The sequence below is a fragment of the Lissotriton vulgaris genome, chromosome 4_1, assembly GCF_964263255.1.
Source record: "Lissotriton vulgaris chromosome 4_1, aLisVul1.2, whole genome shotgun sequence".
Taxonomy (NCBI): Eukaryota; Metazoa; Chordata; class Amphibia; order Caudata; family Salamandridae; genus Lissotriton; species Lissotriton vulgaris.
Window position 1 is genome coordinate 480,861,547 of NC_141691.1, and position 25,395 is coordinate 480,886,941.

Sequence of the window (25,395 nt, forward strand, 5' to 3'; positions counted from 1 at the left end):
GCGTTCTTTTCCCCGCACCGCCTCTCTTTGAAACAGATCATTAACACATTAAAGATAAAATCCCAGAGTAGCTTCATATATAACCTACTGAGGAAATGGGTCGACTTTTGATTTCTATCGAGCGAGGCAATGTAACCTTCAGCGTCCTCGAAGAACGGGAAGCATTTAGCATCTAAAGTCCGCCTCGCGCGCCCCTGCCTGGGCTGTCAGCGGTTGGTTCATTATGTGCTGCGCACAGAGAGGCGGCGTACACACAGACACCCCCTTTCATGACCTGAGATCAAATCATGTATCCGTCAACGAGCACTGGTATAGCGCTTACATCTTAACAAGGAGCTGCCGAGCGCTAGCCAACATTTTTTCCTTGACGACTTATCCAAATGGAAGAACATTTAAAATATTTTCTAGGTTTATTTGCCACTTCTTGGTCACTTTAAAAGCGCGAGTCGCCACCAGCACGTGCACAGTACCAGCAAGATGTTGAATGCACTGCGGGCACGTCATTCTTCGTTGTGCTGATAAAAGGTTCTTTCTCCTAGGTGGTGGTTGAAAGTGGCGGGGCCTAAATGGTAGCCCTGAAACGTACTGGGCAAGTAGGCCCGATTTCCTTCTGGTGGGTTTTAGGAGTATTCTCATCCAAGAAAATACGGTCAAAGCAGCTAAATATGCACCTGAATTGTTTGAGCTGGATAGATGTCATCATTATCAAAAAAACTACAGAGACCATCAGAAGAAGTTCTATACTATACTATATTAGACATTTATAAAGCGCGTGGCTACCCGACGGGTTTCCAGTGCTGAAGTCATGTCCATCCTAGCTTACTCTGGAGGAGCTCTTCAGAAGAGGGAGCTTTTAAGGAGCTTCCTAAATCTGATATTTTTCTTGGTCAGTCTGAGATAAAGAGGTAGGGGGTTCCAGTTTAGCTGCCAAATAGGCAAAAGAACGTCCCCCGCCTCTGGCTCTCTTGACTGTAGGAAAGGAACTACAAAGAGCTTCTGAATCTCCGAGCGCAGAGGTCTGTTGGGGATGTAAGGAGTCAGCAGCTTCTGGATTAGGGGAGGGCTTTTGTTATACATCATTTTATGGGCCAGACAGAGGGACTTTAATGGTGTTTTGGAATCGTCAGCAATGTGCACGCGGCAGCATTCTGAACTAACTGCAGAATCTTGATCACATACTGAGGACTCCCTAGATAGACTGAATTACCCTAGTCAAGGCGTGAAAAGATGAGACCTTGGACCGCGGTTCTTCTTGTAGCAAGAGAAAGCTATCTCAAAGGCCGAAGCAAGTGGCTGCCAGTTTCCTAACTTGGACCTCAATGGTGAGCTAACTATCCGTCTGGAAGCCCAAACTTTTGATTTTGGCCTACGGAGGAGTTCCCCGTAGGTTGTTCTCAGACAGCCCGTATGTGGACCTTAGGATGCTCTGGGTCATATGTGCTTGGCAGGGGGGATAGTGAGCACAACTGTGACCATCTTACATACAGTGCCCCGGGGGTGCAACAGGAGTGTGCACCTGTTTTCTGCCCCAACTGGCGACAGTGATAGAGACATTAGTGGACAAGATGGGAATGAATGTTGGGTGGGATTGGAGGGAGTGACCATTGTTTTGACATATGCCCCAAAGCTAGGATGAGATAAATGTATTCTACGGATCCTTAGAAAGATTGCGGGATTCATGGAAGGAGACATTGTTATGGGGGAACTTCAATCAAGGGATAAACTCAGACTTAGTCAGAACTAGGTTACATAGACACAGTAGACAAGTGAGTCATATATGTAGGGGCACCATGGAGATACTAGCGGACTCTGGGGTAGTGACACACGGGTGCCTGCTAAAGCCTGAGAAAAGGACTATATATTATTCTCCTCTGCCCACCAACATAATCCAGAATACAGTCAATCTTTTTTCACCAAGGCATTGGTAACATTTTTGCGTGCAGTAGAGATTGTTTTAATTTCTATTTTTAGGATAGACACAGCCCGTAAAGGGAAATGAGGGTGAATGGGGAGACACCTAGTACAGGATGCAGGGAATAGAACAGTAATATCACAAACCATAGCAGAGTACCTCAATCATATTGACACACTTTAAAATAAAATGGAGACACTATGGGAAGCTCTGAAAACTATGGTACTGGGCAATTCATACCCCTGTGAGAAGAGGGATAGGCCTCACATGCAGGAGGAACTAGAGGCAGTATTAGCAGATAGAGGCAAATTAGTGGAAGAAAAACCAAAAGCTACCAATACAAGAGCAGCACAAAAAATAATGACAACAATAAGAGGGCAATGTCACAGTGGTGCCTGCTTTGAGTTAGGGATAGTTTTAGTGGAGGAAGGCGTACGTTCCTGCACACAAACTATCTTTGGGGGCTATTTCCTCTTTGTACGTGTGCTGCAGAATGCGGCACACATGCACAGAGGAAAAAACTATGAGAAATAAAGATATTACTCCTCATTACGCCACCCTCACGTAAGGGCACCATTATGGCACAGGCCCATTTTTACTGACTTTAGTAAATATGGATTGATGTCAAACATATGGATAGGGGCATGAACATGCCCATCCTACAACCATGAAAGGCCTCCTAGGTGCAAATTAACGTCAGCTCTGTGTGCTGCCTTGCGTTACTTTTGAGGTAAAATCCCAAACAAAGCCATGCAAATCTTGATTTGTGTGACTTGGTAAATCCCACAATAGATTTTGCTTTGAGGCTGTACCACAAAAGTGACACAACCCTGAGGCAACATCTTAGTAAATCTGAGCCACAGTGTCTAAGTTGTGTACCTTAATCAGTGCTTGCGTATTGCCATTGTTGGTATTATTAAGTGACATTTGTGTAACCTGCAACTATTGCTAGTGTCCCACCACATAGGCCTAGTCACAAACTGCATTGTGTTTTACGTAGAGTAGTGCTACAGTAGTACTACTTAAGTACTTCAAAATGCTGTTCACTAATCTATAACTGGAGATATCCATAGATCTTGTTTGAAATGCAATGCCCTGATTTGAGGATGCTGATACGTGTAAGTGTACATTTTGGTGTAAATGTATACTGTGTATTAGTGAATAGCAACAAAGTGAAGAGTTACACCAAGGTGTAGGAGGAAATATATATTGGGCCTATAAAAAACTGCATTGTGTAGTACGTGAAGTAGTACTACAGTAGTGCTATTCATGTACTGCAAAATGCTTTTCACAAACCACCAACTCAATACTTCCACCTCTGCATCTCCTTTCTTTTCTATGCGGAGAGCTCTGTACACATAGATGTAAGTCTCAGCAGTAAATTTGGGAGAAAGAAGAGGGAGTGGCAGGAAAATGGGGACACTTACTAGTAAATGGTAATTTAAGAAGGCGTTTAGAGAGGGACATGCTAATATAAACACACACTCACAAAAGACCCAGGCCAAGGGTCTGATTTATAATGGGGCAGACAGAGTAATTATCATCACCATAGCGGAGTACTTTACTTCCGACTTGGTGGGGGTACTCCACCCACCATAATTAGAGATGTCTGATTGGCCTGCGGACTTTTCTTGCATTTTCAGGAAGCACTGTGATGGAAGTTCCTGGAATTACATTGTAAGGTTGACGGATGGTTCCGACAACATAATGGAGCCGTCAGTCAAGCTTACAACTTTTTTATTTTCAAAAAGAAAGTCCCAGAGCTTGATTTTCTTTTTGCAAAAAATCCTCCAAAAATAATGCCCTCCTCACCCTGGGAGTTTCCTCCCATGGCAAGGGGAGCATTGAGCACTCTTTAATGCCCCTTACTGCCAGGATTTTACTGGCGGTGACAGGATTTGAAAATCGACTGTAATCAGAGGGGTTTGACCATGGTGGAGATGGAGTAGTCTCTCCAGTCATCAAATCTATTGTCTGCCTGACTCTAAATTGGGGGGGGGGACCATTATGTTGGTGGGGAGTGAACTCCATCACCGTTGTGGTGGAGTTCCCTCTCCACAAACATTTAACCCCTTGCATGCTGATGACAGAACGGTTCCGTCATCAGCGACGGCTGAGCTGTGCTGATGACGGAACCGTTCCGTCATGACTCCGCCCGCGCAAGGCGGAGTCAGCATGGGCGGGGAATTCCCACCGCACGCAAGGGGTTAAATCATGGCCTGCGGCTATTAACAAACTACACATAAACCTAAACTTAATCGCTACTCGCCAAAAGGTGTTAAAGCAGGTGTAAATGTACTCCTGGCCAGCTTTGGAGTAAGCCAAGCACCACGTAAGGCCACTCAGAGGAACTGCAACATTAAAGCAAACCAAAGTAGCCCATATGCCAGTGGGAACTCGGGTATAAGCATATGTAATAAAATAATGGCTCACATGGGATTTAAAGCACAATAGCCTTTAACAGTTTAATCAATCACTGACCACAATCAGTTTGAGCAATAATATAATCTAACCTTGAACCCTCAATGTTATGTTATGTTATTTTATGCTATGTTAACGGTATTTTTTGATAGCGCGTACACCGAGTGGTTTCATGGCGCTGAGGAGGAGACGGTGAAGTTGAATTGCTGATGGCTAGGTATTAGTTATATACTTGTCCGAATAGCCTGGTTTTTAGCAGTTTCCTGAATTGTAGGTAACATGAGGCCGATCTGATCTCTGGTCGGAAGCAGTTCCAGATATTGGGTGCAGTGACTGAGATACTGGTGCCACCCATTCACTTTTTCTTTAATTTAGGAGCTGACAGGAAGTTCATAACGGAGCAATGAAATGTGTGTTTTGAAGTATACTTCTGGATTCGGGAAGTGATGAATGCAGGACTCTTGTTATTACGTTTTTTAAAGATGATGTAGCCAGTTTTAAAAATTGTTCTTCAGGCAGTCAATGAAGGTCTTTCATCAAGGGGGTGATGTGATACCTTTTAGGTTGTCGATATATTATTTGGGCTGCCTGGTTCTGGATGATTTGAAGCCTTTTGATGCGGTATTTAGGTAGGCCCACATAAAGGGAATTAGCATAATCTATCCTAAATATTACTAGGGTGATGGCAGCTCGGACAGAATCCGGGGTAAGGAATTACGCTATTTCCCTAATTCTGCAGAGCATTACGAAAGATGAGGAGATCAGCATCAGTAATCACTCCATCACTCTTTACTGCATTCTTGTGTGTTAGGGGGGGCTCCCATCTTGAGGAGGCAGAATGATGAAGTCCAGTACTTAATTTTGCTTTTAGTGATGCCGATCGGTTTGATCAAATTCAATTTCAGATGGTTGCTGTAGATCCAGTTTCGGATGAGCAACATTGTGGTTTGAAAGTTCTCCTTAAATTCTTGAAAGTTGTCAATACTGAAGAGTAATTGCATATCGTCCGCATAATTATAGACCTTGCAATTTCTGTTTTTGAGTGTTTGACTAGAGTGCAGATGTATAGATTGAAGAGAAGTGGGGAAGGGACGAGTTCTGTGGGACTTCACAATCTAGATGGACTTTAGTTGAGTTGCATGGGGCCATGTGGACCAACTGAAAATGGTCTTTTATAAAGGATATGATCCAGTCAAGTGCTGGGACTTGTAGCCCAGAGGCCTCGGCATGGTCAACCGAAATATTGTGTTCCACCATGTCGAACGCCACCGTCAGGTCGAGGAGGACCAGTGCCCAGGTGAAGCCTTCATTACATTCTTTACGCATGTCATCCATCACTGAGAGAATGACTGCTTCTGTGGGGCGACTATCTGGAAGAGAACTCACCGGGGGAACTGGGGATTTGATCGCGCAGGGCACAGTCGGCGCAAACATCCTTGCTGGCAGCTGGTCCCCCCTGCCGCCGTGACCGGAAATCCACGCGGCTGCCGAGCGGGGGGACCACAACCCCCACAAACCTTTGCTGCTTTTGCTCCGCCCCCTTCCGCCCACTGACGCGCCCGGAAGGCGCAGAAAAAGACAGAGCCCCATCTGGGGAGGGGGCGACTATCTGGAAGAGAACTCACCGGGGGAACTGTGGATTTGATCGCGCAGGGCACAGTCGGCGCAAACATCCTTGCTGGCAGCTGGTCCCCCCTGCCGCCACGACCGGAACTCCACGTGGCGCCGAGCGGGGGGACCACAACCCCCACAAACCTTTGCTGCTTTTGCTCCGCCCCCTCCCGCCCTCTGACGCGCCCGGAAGGCGCAGAAAAAGACAGAGCCCCTTCCGCGTCGCAGGACGCGCGCGGGTGACGCCGGGCTAAGCCCGGGCAAAGGGCGGTCCCTCTGTGTCCCTCAGAGGCCTAAGGAGGATGGGACGGGCCCCACCACTTGGTTTTCCTTGAGGAGGTAAAGCCACTAATTGACATTCTGTACTGGACAGGAGTATTTGACCAATAAACTCTATCACTTCATTCACATCCAAGTCATATCATGACCCAGAAAGGGGTTGTTACAAAACTAGCGCTTCGGTCAGATACTTGTTTGAGGCTGCAAGATAAGCACATAAATAACACACTGTTACCTTTGCGTACAGACGCTGATAAAAATAATTGCCATTAGCCTGTAGTCAGTCCACCTTGTAATCATTCCTCTCCTCAAACAAACAATACAGTGTGTAGACTCTCACTGTTGGATGAATTAAACAGTCTGTATAAGACTAGCTATGCCCCTGCAGGATCACCATCCCCACCAAATAACATTAATTCGTTAACTACAAATTAGAGAGTGCTGGAACCCTTTTCTATATTTACAAAAACAAACACACAATGTATAGTATCCGTCCGGGCCACACCTAACAAAAGGAAGCATGACGGGGAAAATTTAAAGAGAGCAAATCCAAAGTACAAAAAATACAAAATAAATCCCCAATCTTAACTCCACCCCCTACCAACTTTCCCCTAACTGCAGAGGTGGCTGAAAAATTAGATGACCTAGCTCCTTCTTCCCAGATGGCCCTTTTGTCAATGATCGAACAACTGATCAAATCCATTATACACCCCCAAATTGACAAAATCGACATCTTGGGGGATAGATTGACAGGGATTGAGGAAAAAATCAATTTTAATTTGTTAACCTCTACCCACGCTTCTATACCTACCCATCCCTTGTCAATTGCTACTCCAAATAAGCCTAAACCTGCCATTCAAAATAAAGTTGCCCAAACTCGAGCACCAGTTCCCACCATTCTGCCCTCAAATATTTCTAAAGCCTCTCCTAAACCCACTACACCGAAAAATTTTGTCTCCAGAGTAGAGCGCAACAGGGTTTCTAGAATTCATCTACCTCCAGAGGCAGCCCCATTTGTATGCGTCCTCTCGGGAGTCCCGCAACTGAAAAAGGGAAAACCAGAGAGACATGTTAAATAGGGTCCAGTTTTGGCTGTCTAAAAATAGACCCCTGCCCCATGATCTTGACAGCGGGATTGTGAGCATGAGGAGAGTGGGTTGGCTGGGCCCCCTTCCGAAAGACATTATTGGTGACTTGATACTAATAAGATTCGGGAGTAGAAACATTGTCCCATACCTCCGAACTTGGCAACCTAAAGAAGGCGATGGCCCCATATCCATCTGGGATCTACATGACTTCTATCCAAGCACATCATATATCCCTGCCTCCAGGCCAATGACTGAGGATTGCACCAGGCTGGGTAGAGGAGTTTGGTTACCGCTTTATTGTAGTATTCCCGCCCCAAACAGATTTGAAATATGGTATAACATTTTTTAACCACTGCAACCCCTTGAACATTCCCTTTTGATGAAACGGAAGAACTGTCATCATGAACCCTGTAAAGTATGTTATTATCAGGAAAGTTACATTCACAGGGTGAGCAAATGTTTGTTTTTTAACCTGTAGATAATCTGTGCTTCACATGTATGTATTTTTTAACTATGATTGTATTTTGTAACTGTACGCTTTCATGATTTTATACAAAAATCGAATAAAGCATATCGAATTGACTGCTTCTGTGGAGTGGACTGGGCGGAAACCTTTCTGACACAGGTCCAAGAATATGGACTCCTCGAAGAAAGCACAGAGGTTGCGTGCCACATGTGCTTTTAGTACCGTAGCCAAAAAAGGTAACACGGATATGGGACGGTAGTTTTTCAATGTAAGCGGGTCGTTGCCTACTTTCCTCTGGAGGGGAACCACTATAGCGTTCTTGAATATACTGGGTATCTTCCCTAGGCTAATGGAGAGGTTAAGGAAAAACAGGGCCAGGTCAGGAAAATTGGAGAGTACAGTTTTTAGAATCTTAGGGGTGCAGGTATTGTTTGGAGAGCCTGATTTTATTTTAATCAGCAGGTCCTTGTGGCCATCCTTGCTAATATCAGGGAATGAAGATAGGGTAACATGGTTCATATCTTCTAGGGTGATCTTATTTGTGAGAGAGATTGTAGGGATGCTTTCTTTGTTGATCTTGATTTTGCCAATGAAGAAAGTATTGAGTGTGTCGCAGAGAGTCCGAGAAAGAGCAATGGGTAGTGTGACCCCATTGGGATTTGAGAGTTCGGAACAAATCTGACAATCTCCTTAGATTTATTTATGGATGAGAGATTTTTATTTGTGAAAAAGGCACATTTGAATTGCAGGATATGGATTTTGTATTCTGTGAAGTTTTTTTACCTTGATTTACTTTGCCTCAGAGGAATAGTTTTTCTACCATTTATGTTCATAACAATGTGATTCGAGCTTGGCATGTGTTAGGACGTCTGTGAACTATTTGGAGGCATCGTGTCATCTACCCTATTTTGATAAACATAGGGTGCATGGATATCGCTGGCTGTTGTTAGCCAGTCAGAGATCGCTTTTTCACACAGGTCAATATTGTTATTTGGATCAGGTATGGTAGTTGCCAGAGAGTCACAAAAGAAAGTCAGGTGAACTGGTGACCAGCTCTTGGAGAAGATTCCCGGGTGTGGTGGTGGTATTTGTTGGAATAGTTCAGTTAGTGAAAAAATCATTAGATTGTGGTCAGGCCACATGTATGGGGATACCGTGAGGTTGGACAGGATTAAATGTGCAGTCAAAACTTGGTTTAATGTGTGGCCTTTGATGTGCATAGGGAGAACACAATGTTGTTCGAGGTTTAAGCTGCTAAGGTGATCAGAGAAATCCATGGAAAATTGTCCTCCCTTGTCATTATTTGCCCAGTAATTGCAATCTGGTTGATGCAGAAGGGGGACATTTAACTCATAAAATAGCAGTGGGAAGTGCTGTATGTAGTATGGAGGTCCATATATGAGTAAGCATATGAAGAGAGAAGTAGGAGATTCCATCTTAATTGTAAGACTGTCTACTGCCAGGATGTTTAAAGAAAGTTAGTTTGAAGAACCTGAGCTGTTTCTTTATTACCGCAGCTACACCACCTCCTATTTTGCCGGCTGGGCCATTAGTTTGAAAAATATAGTAGTTATCGGGCAGGGCGGCATGAATATAAGGCAAGTGCTCATAAGTGAGCCATGTTTCAGTCATTTATAGAATGTCTGGTGATTCAGAGTCTAGTAAGTTAAAGATCCCTGTTTGGTGTTTCACCATGCAGCGGAAATTTCAATAGACAATTGTTAACTTGTCAGGATTGGGGCTGTGCATGGTGTGGCTGATGTGGGTAGATTTGTTGAGGGAAGATGGGCCCTTTGTTTCAGCAAAATTAAGTGTGGCGGTGTTGGTGTTTGATAGTCCTACATTGTGGAGTTTTTGCAGGAGAAGGGGGTCTAGCTTGTTGAGTGGAGGATTTTGATTTCATTAGGATAGTAAGTGAAGGTTTGGGCATTGTGACTAACCCCTGGACCCGTATGTACATGAACAGTTGCAAACACGCTTGCCTTCAGCGCGCCAGCGGCACGCTTGCTGCTTTGATCATTTGTGGCCGAGAGCACCAGTAGCTCCGCCCACTCAGTTACAGTGCTGTTTCCTTATTGGTTCCCCCAGGGCACAAACTGCTTTCTAATTGGTTCCCCCCAAAGTGCAAATGTGGCGACCCAATTCGGTGACACCAGCAATTTTAAAATCAAACAAAGAATTTTAAAAGGCTGCTAAAGTGCAAAGGCTATTTAAGGTGCAAAATCAGTAATTTCAATCAGACCAGCTTTCACCTATCTCGTTTTACTGCGTGTCCACGCTGTTTTCATCATTCATGGCTGAGAGCTCTAGCAGCTCCGCCCACTCGGTTATAGAGCTGTTTCCTGATTGTTTCCCCCAGGGCACAAATTGCTGTCTGATTGGTTCCCCCCCAAAGTACAAATATGGCAATCTGATTAACCCTGGGCAAAGTACTATGCTACGCTTGCGTAGTTTGCGCTACTTTGCACTACGCGAACTGCACGTAGCACAGTGCAAATACTCGTAGCGTAGTGGTAATTTTTTGCTTGCTTGCTGTCCTCAACGTCAAGTTGGCGACCGCGAGCGAGCAAAATGACATCCCTGCTAGACTTTTTCCTCGTTCGCGATCAGCAACATCAAGTTGCCGATCGCGAGCGTTAAAAATAAACCTCCCGGAGAGATTCTCAAAGCGGGGAGGTCAGGCTTCTCATTGTGAGTGGTCGCTTATGCTCGCGACTTCTCCCGATGAGAAACTACAAGTCCGCGTTGAGAAAGCTGCTGCTCGAGTCGAAATCTACTAGAGTGGCAGAAAACGACTGCTTGCACTGTGCAAGATGCGGTTTGCACTGATTGCACAGTGCGGACAAACATCCGGCACTGTGCAATCAGTGCGACAGCATTTTGCACAGTGCACTACGCAGTACGCGTAGCTCGTGTAGTGCGAAGTGCACTTCGCGTAGCTATGCGTAGCACTACTACGCAAACTATGTCCAGGGTTAGATCTGATTTGAAGACACAAACAATGATAAGACATTTATTTTTCATAAACCACAAAAGGGTTTTAGTCTCACACAAATCATTTCATATTTGGCACAAAAAGTGACAAGAACAATCATAAGTGTTTTCGGCTTGCATTATTCACATACAAAAGAAAAGAGAATATGCACAAAGAATGTGTAGTGTGCATGTAAGCAAATAAACACACAACTGCAAACTAATATTTTTCTTGTACTTGAATATGCTTGGAGCCTGGTTATTAGTTTGGAAAGTTTCTGTATAGTATTTATTGACGGCGTTTCAACCTTATTTGAATTGTTGAGGTCTTATCAGGACCGACAGCTTGATAGGGGATTTATACCAATCTGATATTAGAAAAATACAAAAATAACGAATACACTTGGCTATATCAAAATTATTGACAGGTACTCGGAGTCAGTCAAGCAAACAATTGCTCAGATATGTGGTCCTTGAAAAAAACTAAAAGTGCAAAGAACAAAATTACTGAATTGGTCGCAAAGCAAAATGCTATTAGAGCCTAAGGAGTTGGTAAGGGTGACTTCAGAGCTCATTAGCAGGATATCGGAAATTGCTGAAAAGCTGAAGCACTAAGTGAGAGCAATATGGAAAGAATGAAAATGTACTCTCTGGGTTTGAAACAGCAACCAGCCAGTAAAGACTATGGGGGAGAATCTAAAACATTTTGCACTGAGTTAGCATTACAAAAGTGACGCTAACCAGAACAAAATATTCATTTCCTGATTCAATTTCCAGGGCAAAACATGTTTTGCACTGGAAAGTACCCTAAAGTTACATGGGTTGTACGTGGGTGTTCCCTTGCAACCACCCATGCCTTTTAGTTCAAAACCCTATCTAAATACAATAGTAGACAGGGATTAGTGCCAAAAGTTAACACCATTTGAAAGGAGACGTTAAAAGGAGAAATGTTTTTATTTCTCCTCTCTTTCTGACTTTATATGCGTGCTGCACAGTGCAGCACACATACAAAGTAGGATTTGGGCCAGATGTATGAAAGGTTTTTACCCGTTCTGTGCCTATGGGAAAATGTGTTCATACATATGGCCCCTTTGGTTCATACATATGGCCCTATGTGTTAATGGTCAGTGTAAATAGTGTACAAATGTTGAGTTGTAGAACGTGACTTGTCACAAGAGTGGGAAAACTATATAGAATAATCAAGCTAGCCCGAAGGTTCAAGATTGAGTGTCACAGGAAATGCTGAACATCTTTGCAATGAGAAGGCAGCCAATATTTATCCAGGTGGTTTCAAAACTATGCAGTCACAAATGCAGAATCTTGTGTTTCTGGCACTGAGACATAAGAGCAGCCGGTGGGGTCAGGCAAGCAGTCTCTACTTTCTTCGTGAAGGAAACACATTCAAAGGGAATGCCTGTCAGATTGGTTGCGGGACTGGGTTGAAGACAATGCAGACCATCCCTCTGAAAGGGGAATTAATCCTGGGTGCGCCAGGTTTTGGAGACAACTTTCATTGTGTCCACTATTCTGTCCCACATTTGCCTTCCTTGGCGAATGGTTGCTGTCAGGACCAGGGATTCAAACAACTGTAGCTCAACCTTAGCTATCTCATCCGCTGTAACTGTTAACTCATTTTCAGTGGCCTCTTCTATAGACATTTTGGTCAAACACAAAGAAAAACTAATGAACTGGGTGTGCTGCTGCTGCTGATGTGAGGTGATAGTTATACATGCTTTGTGTGGTTAGAGTAGTAGCTTTTGTAGTGTGAGGTGCAGGTGTGATTGATAAGCTGATGTAGCAGCTTTGTCTGAAAACACATCCAACATTGCAGTATTCTGTTGTGTTTTTCTCCGGTCCAGTGTCGGCTGCTGACATTTGAAAGTCGTGACGCATAAAAGTTGGGTATAACTTTTATGCAGCTAGTGACACAAGCAAGCTGAATGTACAAATGTGGGGTCCAAGGTGGGTCCATCTCCCAAGATTTTTATTTTTTTAAAGATTGGCAAATGGCACGTTTTAAAGCATATGAATTTAGTGATAACACAACGTTTATAAAGCAGTGGGAACCTATAGTCTTGAAATATTAAACACATTAAAAACTGCCTCATATCTTACTGCATTAATATGTTCAATGGTTACTCTAATATGCAAATTGTACAGTGTGACAGCTTCAGCTCTTTAAAGTGTGTGCTTGCCCAGTGTCTTGCACTGCAAGCGGCATCAACTTTGGAAAATAAATGCTCTAACCGGGTTTTAGGAAGCACCCACAGCTGCTGGCTGCCATCAGTCATATAGAAATATGTGCAGATAGGTCTTTAAGTAGGATGTCAAGAGTGGGGGTTCTCTAAAAGGGAACATGTAAAATACATTTCTGTGATTCCTAGAGTGTGCCGCCTGACTGGTATTTTGGCTTCTCTCTGAGATATTATTTCATCCAGATACATAACACAACAACTGACATACACCTAAAACCTGTCGGTACAATTGGCTCTGTCAATGGTTGTTAGCTGTTTAAAATAAATGAGTAATAATAATGATTTGTTATAAATAATTAACATTGGAAATGCTTCAATTCTGAAATTGAGAGTCTATGAATTAAATAGTATTGATGTCTTTGGAAGGAGCTTTAGCCTTCTGTTATGATTGCTTTATGTAAGATATGTATGCCAATTTTCCTGGATATCTCGTCTATTGGCACATCTTCAACCACCTCTATTTTCTCTTCAGCACCCTCTTTTCACGCCTCCCTGAATGCACTTCCTCACACCTCCCTCACTTCACCACTTCTAAACATACAGTACACTCACTCACATTTAAGCAATATATTTCATTCTGTTTTTTCCTTGTAAATATTTTGACATCCATATAACCCTTTTACACACATTTCCACAGAATTTCAATTTCAACTGGGATATATGACCATTGTTCTATGTGCTCTGAAGAGAGGCCAACCTACTAACACGCCCTTTGCTTTGGCTTCAGCCTCAGCATCAGAGCTCTCAATCAAAGTCCCTCATAAACACCTGGCACAGCTCAAAGTATTCACTATGCCAGAGTAATAAGCTGTACAGAAACTAATACAGAAACACAACATGATAAAATAGCTAACACTCTTGGTGAATGCAAGATTAAGTAAAACATGTGAAATAAGAGAGGAACTACATCGCTGACATGCATTGCCTCAAAGTTTTTTGCATTCATTGCTCGTAAATCAATCCATGATTTTTTCCTTTAATGTTAAGGGGGTTGAAGATAGGGTCAGTTTTTAGCCATACAGCAGATAACTGTCTTTACTATGTGCAAATACTTCTCCCTTTGTGCTAAGGGAGTAGCCAGCAAATAAAAATACTGCCCACTTTGATGTATACCTCGCATGCCATTGGGTGAGCGAAGCGAATAAACCCTACTGACTCTAAATGAGGTCCTTTAATAACCCTTTCGTTCATCTTTAAGCCTTTCATGTATACATCCATCTATCCATCGTTTCATACTTTCATCCATCCTTGCACTATTCCATCCATCCACCCTTTCCTTATTAGTTTTCCATCCATCCATCTGTCCGCTCACACTTTCAAACATTCATACATCCTTTTACCCATCCATTCATCCATCCATATTTCTTCCTCCATCCACCAATTCACCTTCCTTTTATCAATCTAGCAACCATCCTTCCACACCTCCATCCTGGCGATCATTTATCCATTCACCCATTCATCCAGACGTTTATCATACCTGCCACTTTCTTTCCCTCACTCATGCAAATATTGTTTTATTCTTACATCAATCAATCCATTTGCCCTTGCATCCATCCTTTCATCCCTTTTACCCTTCCTTCTCATCTCAGTTTATCCCTTACATTCATATGTCCTTAATTTCACTCTTCCTTCCAACCCTCTCTATCTTACTTTTCCTCTTCATTTATTTTTTGTAATTAACTTTCCTTGCTTGACCCTTGTTATCTGTTTCCAGTATTTTTAAGAGCTGCCGACAAGAAAGGCTCATAAATAGCTGTGAGAGTCAACACCCCCCTCCCTTATGCTGCAAAAGTGAAGGGTTCATGATTCCACTGATTTGCACTTGACTCGGATATGTGGATCAATTTTGGAAGGGAACAAAAACCCTGCTTGTCTTTTGGATCAATTTTGCACAGGAACAAGTACAACAGTTCTATGTCAAAATGGGCCGGTGACCTCAAGCTAGGGCCTGCCGTGTCACAGTGGGGGAGGTTAGTGTGATGAGGAGTCTCAGCACAATATGCATAGCACAAGCTTATCATTATAACACTTACCACTAACGTTGACAAGGTACCTAGTCACATGTGCTTGCACCCACTCCTGTGTGTGACGAATGGGAAAGGGCAGGATCTATGTCTGTGAATGATGAACAGCTGCCCTCACAGGGACAGAGCCTCCAACACCCGAAACTGTAATGCTGAAAGCGGCACTGGCCTATAGTGAATACTACAATAGACTGCAACGGCAATGAAGGGCTTTAGAATGGTAAGCCCAGCGTCGTGCATCACAGTTCAGAAAGTCGATTTACTGCCTGGCTTCTGTCTCCTGCTTCAGAGTGAGGTGGGGCAGGCAGCCTGAGACAGACAGTCCAGACTTAAATATGATTTGTTTAGAGATTTAATCATAGCTCTAAATACATCAATATGCTTAATATTTGTGCATGAATGTTCAGGAATTTCAGTGGGGTGTAGCCCCAGAGCCCTAATGGAGGAACCTTCCCTGTCCATGCCCCACTCTGACTGCAGGGAACTCTAAATATGGCAGGCACATATTTGTTGATGGTGGACTAGGCTACCAAAGACTGAACACTAAGTATTGACTGACAGACCCTATTACATCATGACAGACTGCATTCTTTAAATATGACGAACAGTACAGCGTCAGCTTGATGGACAGATCAGTTCCTCCAAGGCGGAGGAATGACGGCCCGTACTCTGAACACTAAATTAGTTCCAGAGATGACAGTTGCCAGGCAATGGGAGAGCTTCTAAAATAGTTCACTGGAATCATGCATCCGTTTGAGATATCTGTGTGTTATCTGAAGGTCACATCTTCAAATTCTAGAGTGTACACTGAGCTTTTCATCCTTTTGATGCCAATAGCATATGTACATTGAGGTGGGTAGTAATTATCAACTGCTGCCATACTATGCAAATGGTTTATGTGTGCTGTATAATATAGCTCTTATTAAATAGGTGTGTCTAGCGAAGGAAAGGCAGGTCAGATGATCTAATCCAAGACTGAAAGTGTTGCTTTCTTCGAGGTGCAATCCCGAGTACCAGAAATTATAATTTGTGTTGATTTGTGCTAAGCCAGAAAAGTGATGAAGAATGGGATGTAGCAGCAGTCACCCCAAGGAAGTGGTTAAATGGTCAAGATGGCTATTTTCCAACGGTCTACGAAACTGCAGTCAAACGTATGTCTAGGTTAATGGGTAGACCCACATATGTACTGATATAGCTACACTCTTTCCAGGTTCATGAGGAGAAGTTTAGTATAAATAAGCAACTTCTGTCAAATTTAGTGATAAAGTCTATACGGGTAGTAAGCGTTAGCTGGTTAAACATGATGGTTATAATTAAGTCGCAGAATGCTTTAGGTTGGTGGGTGCTGTGGATTCATGGAGTTGCTCCTATATGTTTACCAAACTAGAAATTCATCTTGTTCAAGCTCTGATGCAAGCAAAGACTCATAAGCTCTATAGTCAAGTTGCAGGGGTTTGAGAAGACTTTCAATGTTAGTTTTCTAGGAATGAATTAGGAGCTTTTAAGTATATTCAATGCACTGCATCATCATAACACAACAACTGACATACACCTAAAACCTGTCGGTACAATTGGCTCTGTCAATGGTTGTTAGCTGTTTAAAATAAATGAGTAATAATAATGATTTGTTATAAATAATTAACATTGGAAATGCTTCAATTCTGAAATTGAGAGTCTATGAATTAAATAGTATTGATGTCTTTGGAAGGAGCTTTAGCCTTCTGTTATGATTGCTTTATGTAAGATATGTATGCCAATTTTCCTGGATATCTCGTCTATTGGCACATCTTCAACCACCTCTATTTTCTCTTCAGCACCCTCTTTTCACGCCTCCCTGAATGCACTTCCTCACACCTCCCTCACTTCACCACTTCTAAACATACAGTACACTCACTCACATTTAAGCAATATATTTCATTCTGTTTTTTCCTTGTAAATATTTTGACATCCATATAACCCTTTTACACACATTTCCACAGAATTTCAATTTCAACTGGGATATATGACCATTGTTCTATGTGCTCTGAAGAGAGGCCAACCTACTAACACGCCCTTTGCTTTGGCTTCAGCCTCAGCATCAGAGCTCTCAATCAAAGTCCCTCATAAACACCTGGCACAGCTCAAAGTATTCACTATGCCAGAGTAATAAGCTGTACAGAAACTAATACAGAAACACAACATGATAAAATAGCTAACACTCTTGGTGAATGCAAGATTAAGTAAAACATGTGAAATAAGAGAGGAACTACATCGCTGACATGCATTGCCTCAAAGTTTTTTGCATTCATTGCTCGTAAATCAATCCATGATTTTTACCTTTAATGTTAAGGGGGTTGAAGATAGGGTCAGTTTTTAGCCATACAGCAGATAACTGTCTTTACTATGTGCAAATACTTCTCCCTTTGTGCTAAGGGAGTAGCCAGCAAATAAAAATACTGCCCACTTTGATGTATACCTCGCATGCCATTGGGTGAGCGAAGCGAATAAACCCTACTGACTCTAAATGAGGTCCTTTAATAACCCTTTCGTTCATCTTTAAGCCTTTCATGTATACATCCATCTATCCATCGTTTCATACTTTCATCCATCCTTGCACTATTCCATCCATCCACCCTTTCCTTATTAGTTTTCCATCCATCCATCTGTCCGCTCACACTTTCAAACATTCATACATCCTTTTACCCATCCATTCATCCATCCATATTTCTTCCTCCATCCACCAATTCACCTTCCTTTTATCAATCTAGCAACCATCCTTCCACACCTCCATCCTGGCGATCATTTATCCATTCACCCATTCATCCAGACGTTTATCATACCTGCCACTTTCTTTCCCTCACTCATGCAAATATTGTTTTATTCTTACATCAATCAATCCATTTGCCCTTGCATCCATCCTTTCATCCCTTTTACCCTTCCTTCTCATCACAGTTTATCCCTTACATTCATATGTCCTTAATTTCACTCTTCCTTCCAACCCTCTCTATCTTACTTTTCCTCTTCATTTATTTTTTGTAATTAACTTTCCTTGCTTGACCCTTGTTATCTGTTTCCAGTATTTTTAAGAGCTGCCGACAAGAAAGGCTCATAAATAGCTGTGAGAGTCAACACCCCCCTCCCTTATGCTGCAAAAGTGAAGGGTTCATGATTCCACTGATTTGCACTTGACTCGGATATGTGGATCAATTTTGGAAGGGAACAAAAACCCTGCTTGTCTTTTGGATCAATTTTGCACGGGAACAAGTACAACAGTTCTATGTCAAAATGGGCCGGTGACCTCAAGCTAGGGCCTGCCGTGTCACAGTGGGGGAGGTTAGTGTGATGAGGAGTCTCAGCACAATATGCATAGCACAAGCTTATCATTATAACACTTACCACTAACGTTGACAAGGTACCTAGTCACATGTGCTTGCACCCACTCCTGTGTGTGACGAATGGGAAAGGGCAGGATCTATGTCTGTGAATGATGAACAGCTGCCCTCACAGGGACAGAGCCTCCAACACCCGAAACTGTAATGCTGAAAGCGGCACTGGCCTATAGTGAATACTACAATAGACTGCAACGGCAATGAAGGGCTTTAGAATGGTAAGCCCAGCGTCGTGCATCACAGTTCAGAAAGTTGATTTACTGCCTGGCTTCTGTCTCCTGCTTCAGAGTGAGGTGGGGCAGGCAGCCTGAGACAGACAGTCCAGACTTAAATATGATTTGTTTAGAGATTTAATCATAGCTCTAAATACATCAATATGCTTAATATTTGTGCATGAATGTTCAGGAATTTCAGTGGGGTGTAGCCCCAGAGCCCTAATGGAGGAACCTTCCCTGTCCATGCCCCACTCTGACTGCAGGGAACTCTAAATATGGCAGACACATATTTGTTGATGGTGGACTAGGCTACCAAAGACTGAACACTAAGTATTGACTGACAGACCCTATTACATCATGACAGACTGCATTCTTTAAATATGACGAACAGTACAGCGTCAGCTTGATGGACAGATCAGTTCCTCCAAGGCGGAGGAATGACGGCCCGTACTCTGAACACTAAATTAGTTCCAGAGATGACAGTTGCCAGGCAATGGGAGAGCTTCTAAAATAGTTCACTGGAATCATGCATCCGTTTGAGATATCTGTGTGTTATCTGAAGGTCACATCTTCAAATTCTAGAGTGTACACTGAGCTTTTCATCCTTTTGATGCCAATAGCATATGTACATTGAGGTGGGTAGTAATTATCAACTGCTGCCATACTATGCAAATGGTTTATGTGTGCTGTATAATATAGCTCTTATTAAATAGGTGTGTCTAGCGAAGGAAAGGCAGGTCAGATGATCTAATCCAAGACTGAAAGTGTTGCTTTCTTCGAGGTGCAATCCCGAGTACCAGAAATTATAATTTGTGTTGATTTGTGCTAAGCCAGAAAAGTGATGAAGAATGGGATGTAGCAGCAGTCACCCCAAGGAAGTGGTTAAATGGTCAAGATGGCTATTTTCCAACGGTCTACGAAACTGCAGTCAAACGTATGTCTAGGTTAATGGGTAGACCCACATATGTACTGATATAGCTACACTCTTTCCAGGTTCATGAGGAGAAGTTTAGTATAAATAAGCAACTTCTGTCAAATTTAGTGATAAAGTCTATACGGGTAGTAAGCGTTAGCTGGTTAAACATGATGGTTATAATTAAGTCGCAGAATGCTTTAGGTTGGTGGGTGCTGTGGATTCATGGAGTTGCTCCTATATATTTACCAAACTAGAAATTCATCTTGTTCAAGCTCTGATGCAAGCAAAGACTCATAAGCTCTATAGTCAAGTTGCAGGGGTTTGAGAAGACTTTCAATGTTAGTTTTCTAGGAATGAATTAGGAGCTTTTAAGTATATTCAATGCACTGCATCATTAGCTTCTCTTCTGCAGGTGCTTGATGCAAGGACCAAGAGATTTCCACAGGAGTTTGCTCTACAAATAAAGGATAGGCGTTGAGTTTGGAGCATGTGTTCCCTCTGTATTCAAGATTTTAAGTATTGGTTCCTTAGAATAAGTATATTTGTATTGTCCATAAACCTTTGTGTAAGTGCATCTGTTACTCCATTATTTCTAATCTGCAGCAATCATGTGACTTCCTCACACAATAATTTCCAAAAAAGGTATGCAAGTTCTGTGATTCAGGTCCGCTAGGCAAGATCTCTTGGCCAAGGGACCCAACTGACTAGGGATTCAGGGCAAACATTTTACAGAGAGCGAGCTCCAAAACAGGAAAATAGGGTTGACAGAAATATATATATTTTTTGAGCTTATAGAGCGTAAAGAATTACCGGGAGGTGTCAAGGCGCTAGCACCGTGGAAAAGGAAAAGTCATGAGCCCGGTGTGGTCCTTACTTGGGGAAAAGCCAGGTTTCAATGCTCTTCTGAACAATAGTAGGTTATGTGTAGATCTGATGTGGGATGGTAAATAATTCCATTCCTTCGCCATGATGTTTACGAAGCTTCTGCCTCACTAGTTTGTATGTTTGAACCTCTGGACTGCCAGCTGAGGTTGGTCCCTGGCTGCATCCGCATAAAGGATTTTTGCAGAAATATTTTCACTTGAGTCACCCCTGCTGGGCACCAATGATACACATCTGGGCTACCCTCCTAAGTAGATTGAACTCTCCTTTTCCGATCCTGAAGCACCACCGTTAACCTATTCTTAGGGCACTTGAGGTACGAAACATGTTGACCATTAGAACGACTTTGGCACCAATATAACTGCATATGCTTCTCCTGCTTTTAAACTTTTACAGTGGCAGCCAAAAAGAATAAAGTAGCTTTAGGTGCCCTTAATTACTTTTAGTTCTCCATTTCTTTGTACAATCTGCTACTTTGAATGCCCCCCATAGTACTAAGGGGCTTTCGCCTGTTGTATGTTCATTTTCCTACCACCAGGCAGAGTAATACCTCTGACAAGGAGCCCCCTTGCGAGGCCTGTTGTTCATTGCAGTGCCCACCCATGGAGGAGCACGACCAAATGATGAAGCCTTCCTCGGTGGGTGAGGGTCTGTGCAGCCTGTAAAGAATACTCCAGTTGACCTGAATGGATTCCTTGCCCAAAACATTTGGCCTAGCAGACCTGCATCAAGGGATTTTGTAAAATGTAATGGACTGGAACCCCACTGCCCTCCTCTTTCTATTTCTTTGTCCCACCACAACCTTGTCAATACAGGTTGCAGCACCTTGTTTCCCTTACTCTCTACTCTTTAAAGAGCCCATCGCAGGCTACCAAGTGCCTGGTTAGTGATCGGAGTATTTCATTCACATGCAAGGACAACACCATTGAGCAACTCCTCGTGCTCCTACTTCTGCATCATTTGGCATACCAGGTCTGCTTTCTATGAAACGACAAACTGCCCACCGTGCACACATGCATGTCACACTTCTGCCTATCGTCCATCTCTGCCTTTTCCTCTACATGATATTTTTTGTTGTGAATGTTATGCTTCTAGAGAGTCTTTCTGTTCTTCTATCATCTTTTCCAGATATTAGTACAGAGGTGATGCTGCCTCTAGACCTGCCTCGTGATCTTCATTGTCCCACCATAGTCAAGCGGGGGACTTAAAAAGAATGAACATCACTTTTGAGTGAATGGTGCTCTACATGTGTACTGATTATCTCATCTTTTTCATCCAGCTTTTCTGTCTTCAGCTGATAAACAATTTCAGTTGTTATAAAACTTCTTGTTATATATGGTAATCTCTGACGTAAATGGTGAGGAAAACAGAATAACGATGGGTGCATTGTTTGAATTAATCTCAGGCACTGGTAATTGTGCTGCCCACAGTCCAGTCCATCGTTTCTTTCCCCACAATGCCACTTCAGACAGAACCATTCATAAGCAAATCTGCCTTGATACCTACTTAATAAGAACAGTATAGCCTGAACTGCCAGGCCGGGTCCCCTCTGAGTCAGAACACAAATAACCCCAGACAACCTCTGGTCTGTGTGGGCTTTGAAAGAACATGGAAATTCCTAAGTAAGTCACTCCCAAGTTTGGAGAAATCACAACTACTGCAGCAAAAACTTAATTAACCAGCCCCATGGGTCATTGGAACAATATTTAGCAATATGCAATTTAGCATGAACATGTAGGTTTAGTACTAATGCTCACAAAATAACATACCATATTGAGTTTTGATGAAAATATAGGAAGGTAGTGCTGGGGCAAAATTAAGTGCAGAGTGAGGACTAGCCTTTCCCCACTAGGAGATGCTTCCTCATAAATCTAGAAAAGGCTTCAATTGTATTTTTCCACCCTTGTTGGACAACCCTTTCATGTAGAAATGCAGCTTGTGCATCTGCAGCATAGCAAGAGGCCGGAAAACGGGGTTTCTCATGGCAGTATTGCAATTACAGCTCTTAGAGCTGCTGAATTTCCGCGGAATATGGTAATTAGGGGAGACCCTGCACAATTTTGGTTGGAAAGTGGATTAATAGGGGTAAATAGGCATTTGCCACTGACATTATTGCCACTAACACAGTCTAGGGCTCAAAATTGGTCTGAATAAATTATCCCAATGCTCAAACCTTGGTAGTTTGGCTGTGAGCAGGCATGCTTAACTTAGGAGTCAGGTATGTAAAGCATTTAAAAACACCAATTCAGTGAACAATTGAGACAAAAAAACGCAATAAAAATCCCACATCAATTTAGAAAAATAAGAAATAGTGGGGCATATTACCAACAACTAGCGATAATTATCGCTATGTTGGCTTAGCAGGAATATTCCTATCGCCGCCCTTCACCTGTTTGTATTGCTGAGATACCTTGCTATTATCAAGGTTTATCTCAGAAGCGATAAAAAACGGGCGAAATGTGTGAATATTGCTGTCAATACAGTGATATCCAGGCATTACCGTGACAGTGCTCTTAGCCATGTTATCCAATGGGGATAACGTGGCTAAGAACTGGTCAGGGCAGGCGTTAGCTTTTGGAGATATTCGCGCTTAGCGCGAATATTTCCAAAAATACGCCTGTGTTGATAATAGGCGATAGCGATTGCAGCGACTGTTTTCAGTCGCTGAAATTTTGGCACGCCCACTTTGTATGTCATTAGCGATAATTATTGCTGACATGCAAAGCGGACCCCAAAATGCCCGCTATCGCCTACAAGCTGTCGCTAACTGGTGTTAGCGACAGCTTGGCAATAGGGCGATAAAATTATCCCCGCTTTAGCGGGAAAAAGTCCAGCTAAAGCGGCGATAATGGCCCTTGGTAATATGCCCCAGTGTTATTTTTAAAAAGACACCAAAATGACAAAACTTCAATGTAGGGAACCAGGGATATCATTTTTTAAAGATATACAACTATATAGCATGTAGAAACCTATAGTGCCAGCCTCTGACATTTGGTCACACTTGACTGGGACAAAGTCAAAGTTTCAGGCCAACTGTGATGGAGCCCTGAAGATACCCATCAAGGTAGGCCTTGGTCTGGATTTTACCTTCTGATTTTACAAATTTTTTTAATCCAGTGTCCCTTGATGCTTTTCACCAGACCGGGTTTGGTGAGGGTTCACTGGTTTGATTTCCAGAGAGCTCTAGGTCAAACTCTAGAAGTCGGACCTCCAGAGCTTTTAAGTGGGATGAACCAGCAGGCCGGGCCGGCTCACGGTTGAAGGTGGGTGGCTTGGCTCTCGCGGTTGAGTCGGTCCTCTTATGTAGATTTTTTGCACAGTTGCTCCAAACTTTTGAAACTTCTTCCTGAAGTTCCTCTTGAGGGTTCATAGTGTTCAAACCACACTCCAAGGGTCTGGAATCTCCATGGTGGTCCCTGGAAGTTTGGGACCACAATTCCCACAATGCACCTGGACAAAACCCTTGCAAATCCACTGGATGCACTCCAGGCAAGGGATTCTCGGTGGTGATGGTCCAGGTGAGCTCTGTTAACATGTAGCTTGCAGGGAGTAAACACTGTATTGTTCTTGAATCAAGGTACATCCAAAAGACTGTAGTTCCAGCTATTGCAGCAGGCACAGTCAGTCCGAATGCAGGGCCTGATGGTGCAAATCAAGTTTCAAACTTGGCAGGCCTTCTTCTTCTATTAGTTTCAAGCAGTAGAACTGAGAGCTGCACCTCTCACATATTATTTCAGTGTTCTCTGGGGTCAAGCAGGAGAGCACTCCTGTCCAATGAGGTGCAAGGCAACACCCCAGAGCATGGCCACTTCCTTCAATGTGGGGCATAATGTTCTCCCAGAAAGCACTATTCCTCCAAAATTCAGTATGGCTGAAATCCCAGCAGATCAAGAACAAATTCCCTAGCTTTCCCCCTCTACCATCTGCAGATTCCTGTCTTAAGCCGCCCATCTGGCTGGGTCAGAGGGCTAGTGGGTAGATATACCTGGCATTCACTGCCTGTCCTTTTCCTCCTTTAAAGCTCATGCTTTATGACCCTCCCCCCTTGCTCTGGCATTCCTGGGCAGCCAAGCTCTACCAGATAGCCTCTCTCTGGGTGAGCCACTTATCACTTTATAAAAGCAGCCAGGCTAATCCTGTTAACTCTGACCAGTCAGGGAAAAAGGTAGGAAGGCTGAAATTTGGCTTACAGATAAGAAAGTCTTATAACGCCTTTTCTGTATACTTTAGGATAAATTCAACAATAGCATATTGTTGGGTTTATCAATACCATTCTCCATAGTCATTGAATGATATTTTGTTAAGTTCTAACGATAGTTATGCATTAATAAACTATTGCGATGTTATCCTATGTGACTGGGGATCTACAATGGGGAAAATGAAATGTGCAATTTCTCCAACACCAGGGCATATAAAATATCTTTCATAAGGATTCCGATTATAGCTACATGACCCCTCCACCCCTGGGAAACCTAGGGGAGACTTTAGGGGTCCTGAATATGCAAAAATAGTGTAGATCTCCACTCAAAAGTGCTCTTAGCATAAAAGTCGATTTCGGGAAGCACTTTACCACAATGGGGGAAGTGAAATGTGCAATTTCCCTATCTCCAGGGCAAATTAAACCTATTTTATAAGGGCCAAAATATTTTAGTTAATCATTTTTTTAAGTGACTCCACCCCGAAAGTCGTGTTTGGGCACAATTTACATTTGAAAGCAGTGTTGCAGCACAGGGATGTTTTTAAAATGACCTCCGCCTCTCAGCAGTGCAAACATGCAAGTGCAGAAAGGGCTGCTGCCCTCAAAACTGCCATGCCATATTATATACTAGGGACTTAAATGTAGTTTAATCCCCTTGCCCTATTATGTACTAGGGACTTATAGGGTAGGTTATGCCAATTATAAGTGTACCCTAATATATAGTGCATAATAATATAATATAATGAGGGCACAGGGCAGACAGGATGACTTTGCAACAGTTTCTAAT

The 25,395-nt window shown here is 42.9% G+C and overlaps 1 protein-coding gene across 1 annotated transcript in view; it reads left to right on the forward strand.

The window, feature by feature from the left end:
- Positions 1–25,395, forward strand: part of DRP2 (dystrophin related protein 2) — a 1,191,281-nt gene that overhangs the window by 399,214 nt on the left and 766,672 nt on the right. The window lies entirely within an intron of this gene.